We start from the raw sequence: 6,000 nt of genomic DNA on the forward strand, positions 1-6,000 counted from the left end.
CACATGTCCAGTTCGTCAGGCGATCAAGCTGACCCAACTGACAGCCAAGTGACGTCTAAATTTTGTTCAACGAAATGATTATAAAGGCATTTATGCATGCGTAGTCACCAGCCAGAATGGAGAATGGAAAACAATGATCGTAGCCTAGCCACTGAGAAATCTGAATACCAAAGGCACTCGCAGAAAGAAGGGCATCCAAATGCTGCAAGTGTTCCATCAAATGCGAGCAGCACCACCGCATTAAAGTCTGTCATACCTATGCTTATGTAGTAATGAAGAGTATTATGAAGGGACCTTAGTATTTGAGATATTCTTTGAGTACCAAGCTTTTTTTCCACTGTATCCTACCATATGCACGAGAATGTTGCTGCTGCTGCAATTGATTTGTTGCTACCCAATGTCGTCGACGGACTCTGTCAATTGCCAATGTTTGTATTCAAATTTGCAATGTAGTTTTCAACTTTATTGCGGGCTGGCCAAAGGCGATTTATGAAGGCTTTGTTTGCATCCTACGGGAGCTCATCGATAGGAGAGCCAAGTATGCAGGCTGACTGGTATTAGATATCGGCAAATGAATAAAAACTATCACCGGTGATTATGTAGTAACTTAGATTCTAACGCCCCATAAATGGCAATTGCAATTGCTGTTGACGGCGTTTAACGCTGCCCATAAAATGTGGTCGTCGTCTTGGAATTGCATTTGCTGTTGTTGCTGTGGTGCCGCTGATTGTTATAACAAATTTGCATAATTATGCCGCTTATCTTGGCCATATGTCTGGGTTCCGCTGACTTGAAAACTGGTAGACTGGTAGATTGGTAGACTGGTAGACTGGCAGACTGCTGGTTTCACGTCTGCAACACGCGCCGCAAATCGACAGCAGCAACATCGCAACAGCGAGTGCAACTGCTACTGCAACTCCCACATGCAACATTTGCTTTTGGCCATTGTTGTGGAGAATGCCGCATGTTGCTGCCGTGTTAATTGCAACTGCAACAACATAATAAATTACCAACTGCCAGAGAGAGGCAGAAAAACAGTTAGTTGATATTGACGCACTGCGAATCATAAAAACGGGCAACAAATTGATTGCCAATCAACAACATGAACACGACAGCAGCACTAGCAACGCCAGCAACCTGCAACTCCGCAATTGCAGGTGTCAATGAATGTTGCAAATAAGGAAAAGCGCGACAAGCGTGGCGAAAAACGGGGAAAATGGGGAAAGGAGAGCGAAAACGTGCAGAAAAAAGTTAATTGACCACAGCCAATTGCTGCTAATGTGGCCAGTTATTATGTCAAACGGTCAGCGGCTTCAGCTGTTGGCCAAAAGCCAGCGGCTTTAATTGAATTCAATACCAACCGGGCAATTGTCACGCAGCAGATGCTGCGGCTGCGAGCTGCAACTGCAACTGCAACTGTTGCAGACCAACTGCTGCGTTACAGTTCGCCAACTGGCCACTTGCAACTGGCAGGCAACTGGCAACCCACACGAATCCGCTATCCGCAGTCCGAAATCCGCAAGCGAATGAAAGATGTCCAAGAGGCGCACATTGAAAAATTCCAATAGCAATTAAAAATATTTCCAACGCAAATGCAGTCTGCGTACAGCTGTTGTACACACACTGCGCGAAATATCCGTAGGAAATGTTGCTGATACTCAATTCCTACTGATAAAATCATAAAGGTCTTGAAATCACTGAAATCATTCAGCCACTTGTATTGCATACTTTTGGAGATATAACCCGTCTATAAAAACTGTAATTTCAATAATTTATGTCTGCAATATTCCCCTATTTACCTCTTTACCTCACTGCCTAAATACCTAATCAAACACCCAGTTTTCCCGAGTGCACCTGGACACATTTTACCTTGCCCCGGCCGCCGTCCCGATGACGATGTCGCCTCGGATCGATCCAGTTCGCGTCCAGCGTCCAGAGGCTACTTACTCCTAGCATCTGTTTGTTTGGCCAGTGCGGAGTGGAGTGGATTGGAGTTCGTCTTTGCCAGCTGCGTTGGCCGTTAGAAATGCTAATGAAAGTCAGGCAGCAAGTCCGTCCATCGGCATTGGCAGCTGCTTGGCTGCAGTGGCTCATACTCAACTTCCCAGCTTGCCAGCTACTCAGCTACACAGCTTCCCTACTCTTCGCCAGCCTCCCAGCCTCCCAGACTCACAAACTCACAGCTTCCTTCGTTTGCGGTGCGTTTTGCGATTTGATTGCATGGGCATAGAAAGTTGCACGGCTACCGTTTTTGGTGGCCAGCCTGGAGCAGCTGCCTAGGGGATTTGCTCTGCCATTGGCAGTATATCGATATCGCAGTCTGGGAATGCTCTGCATCCATCCAACATATGCGATACATTTCCACAGACACAGACATTTTCCTTGGCGATTTTTGTTTGCCTTCTGCCGGCGAGCGCGCGGAAATTCTGCACACGTGTCGATCGTTCAAGTTTTTATGATTGCGCATATGTGCATAGCTTCCTGCTGCGGGGCAAGGACGTTTCGGTTCGGTTCGGATTGGTTTGCCTTTGTTTCTGCCTGCCTTTCACCCTCCCTACCTCGCCGCCCAACCCCCTCGGCAAGGCCCTTCCACATCCTCATCCTCCCAGCTGTCCACGTCACATGTGTGCGCTTTCCTCGCCCCGATTCTCGATTCCTGATTCCCAATCCACGATCACACATGCAGCCGGCACTTTGGCATCAGAAATGGCAGCTTGGCAACTTCCACGGCACATATGCCAGATTCTGAGGGTCGTGGAGCGGGTTAATACTTCACTTTGGCTAAAAAGGATGATTATGTTGATTTATTTTAAGTAAACGAGCTTTGCCTCCGGCAAATTGTCTCACTTTACTAGTGTGCTAATGGTTTTTTGATAACCATAATACAAGCAACATACAAAGTAATATTCATTTCGTTTCTACTGGGATAAATTTGAAAATGCGATTTATTTATTTAGCCCGTTTTATCCCAACATTTGGCATCAGCATCTTCTAGAGGGGAACCAATCTGCGACTTCCATCGACGGCTGGCAACCAGTTCGCCTCATCACTTTTATGGCATGCAGCCGCCGCCGTTGTCGACAAACCGAAGAGCAGCACATGGCCACCGCCTTCTCCTCGATTTAACCCCAGAATCGGAGGAAATCTCATTCGGATCGTGGACATGTGCGTGGAATGCCTCGAGCAGCTGTGTGATATCTGCTCCTCACATTTTGGCATCGGAAACTGTGCAGCTGATAAAGATGGAGAGCCCCGAGCCCGAACTGGAATTCAGAATTCACAACTGAAATCTCAGAACTCGAACCCGCATAGATGGCCGAAAGATTTATGTGGGCATCTGAGATTTCCCCAGCTTTTCGCCGGACAGGGTACTTTCATGGGAAATCTTTGCCCTCGAAATTCTACTCAAAGTACAAAGCAAATTTTCGATTTTAGTTTCTTGCAGCAGCGCTAACAAAAATGCGGAATAAACGCATCACAAATGCAACTCGAATATTAGCTATTCTAGCTACTAGTTTATTACTCAGATATAACATATTTTTGGTGAATCTTTCAATGATCATCTCCCAAAAAAAAGTATCTCAGCACATAGCAGAGCAAGGTTTCGATCCTCGGACCTCTGGGTTATGGGCCCAGCACGCTTCCACTGCGCCACTCTGCTTGCGTCGAAAGATGCGCCAATTTCACTGTGCAACAAAGAGGCAGAAGTGCAATAAAAATTCCTTCTGGCTTGCATTAATTTAATAGTTACCCTATTAAACAATGCATTCTTACCACTCATAAAAAGCCTTCGATTTGTTCAGTCAGTGTGCCCTTGAGTCATTTAATTGAGCATCAGATTATTTTTGGTAAATGAGTTATTACATTTAAAGGTACAAAATACGTTATCAAGGAACACTGGGTAGCCGGCATGAAGGACTCCCTTCGAGGAGTGATTACTTTCAGTTACGTCAGCTTAGCCCCTTTTTCGAGTGGGCTATCGGGTAGAAGTCATCGGGAGGAAGCCACTTTTGGGCTCTTTTGTGGACTTAAGCGGCTCAGGAAGCCATTTGCCACCGCACGACACCGGCTCTTCGTTCCCATCCATCATCGCAGATATGACAAGTGGCCAAGTGGGCAAGTGGCCTTCCTGGCCTTCCTGGCCTGGCTCGATCATCTCGTAGCTTGAAAGTAAAGACAACGGCAGCAGGGTCTGGCTGCCTGGCGGAAAATGTAAGCAATTAGCAACTGGCGACAAATTGACGAGGCCGAAACAAAAACCAAAAACACACAACAGAATCCGTGGGTTTTGACCACCTGCTGGGATTTGTGCGAAAAAAAGGACAAGGGGAGTGGGAAACGGTGTTGTGACCAGAAGAGCGGATTGTGGCCATAATATTTGTGCCAAGAGGCGGCTGCTGCTGCACTACTGGCCGACTACCTGGTTCCAGTCCCAAATGAAGTTGCAGCAGCCAAATGTCTCACTTTTGGCAAGCCTCTAATGCCCGTGGCCATTATTGCCGTCTAGACGGATCCGAACTCGACCACCTCCGTCGCCCGACTAATGAGGATAACTCCACCCAGATAGGATCGCTTTTGTAAACGCAACTTGAGCACCTTGTGCAGCTATAAATGGTTTTCAATTATGCTGATAAATATTTCCTGAAGATGGTGCCAGAACAAAGTTTCATGTTTGCCAAAATTGGAATGTCTGATAAGCAGTCCAAAATCAACACAAATATATTACTATTATTTAGATAGTTTCATTTCATTACCAGTAATTCGCTTTACTGTCAATAAGCCTATTTTAAAACTGGGAACTTCCGAATCTGATCAGCCTATTACCCACCACAGATTACTCGAAAGTGTGATCAATATTTAATGCCATATTTGCTCGTAATTTCCACTCACCTCAGCTGCTCGCAATTAACACGGGGAAAGTGAAAAAAGCCCGGTGTGTCGGATCGGTAAAATGCAGTTCAAATAAAGGCAGCCGGGTTGGGTTTTTGGTAAAGGAGCGCAGTTATCCTGCAGATGCGATGCATTGCACAACTGCCCTCCAACTGCCGTTTTTCCACTCAATTAGGGTAGCAAAAAATACAGCGCACATTTGCCTAACCATGTACGGGGATATATATTTTCCGGATTCGAGGGAACGGAATATCTTGCTGCAGCATATGTGGCGGCGTGCGGCGCAGTTGTTGTTGCCCTGCCGTCCGAGGGGCATTGTTAATCGTATCCTGCGTAATAGCATAATAATCCCTAATCGCATCTGATCAGTTCACCTGGTTGACACACTATCCCTCTCTCTCGTTCGATTCCTCGTCCCTGTCGCTCGCACTATCGAAACGCCGGCTGCACGATTCCCATTCGCATTCCCACTTTGGCTTCCATCGATATGTCCTTTGTGCGCCTTTTGTCGCCGAGTGTCCTTTTTACCCTAACAACGGGGCTGGGGTTATTTTGACAGCGGTTCATTTGCCTTCTGCCGCCGTTTTCACTGCTGTTTCACTTTTAGCGAAAAACACTAAGAAAAATTCCGGAATCGTGCCTAATAGATCCAAATTTACACTTACGTAACTTTTGAGCTTCAACGAAAGCAAAACCATAAATATTTACACTTGGATCTGTGTGAATTTGCTGAATGTTGGTTCAATTTACACTCAGAATTTGTTTCAGTGCAGCTACTCAGCAGTTCGATTGGGGTTTGACTTTGTGTTTCGGTTTGGTTTTCCTCTTGAAGCCATGTTTTGAGTTTGTTTTATCCTCGAATAGTTCGGTTTCAATGTGTCGACTTCTATTTGGCTTCCATCGCCTACCACAACTTTTGTTGCCTGCTGCATATTTTGCTCTTTGACTAGAATGCTTGACTTTTAGCTATTTTAATTTTAGAACATTAAAAGTATTTATAAATACGTTGTATGTTTTAAGTATGAGAGTTAGTCCCATGATCTGCGCACCCCAATCGCGAATCAATCGGCCCATTATGAGTCTGGAATCCAGCTGAGCTCGGCGATTATG

General features: G+C 45.8%; 1 non-coding gene across 1 annotated transcript; it reads right to left on the bottom strand.

The window, feature by feature from the left end:
- Nucleotides 1-3,589: 3,589 nt before the first annotated feature.
- Trnam-cau lies at nt 3,590-3,661 on the bottom strand. The gene has a single exon. It is a non-coding gene; the product is annotated as a tRNA-Met (tRNA).
- Nucleotides 3,662-6,000: the final 2,339 nt, after the last annotated feature.

Source organism: Drosophila erecta, unplaced genomic scaffold, assembly GCF_003286155.1.
Source record: "Drosophila erecta strain 14021-0224.00,06,07 unplaced genomic scaffold, DereRS2 tig00000021-arrow-pilon, whole genome shotgun sequence".
NCBI classification, from domain to species: domain Eukaryota; kingdom Metazoa; phylum Arthropoda; class Insecta; order Diptera; family Drosophilidae; genus Drosophila; species Drosophila erecta.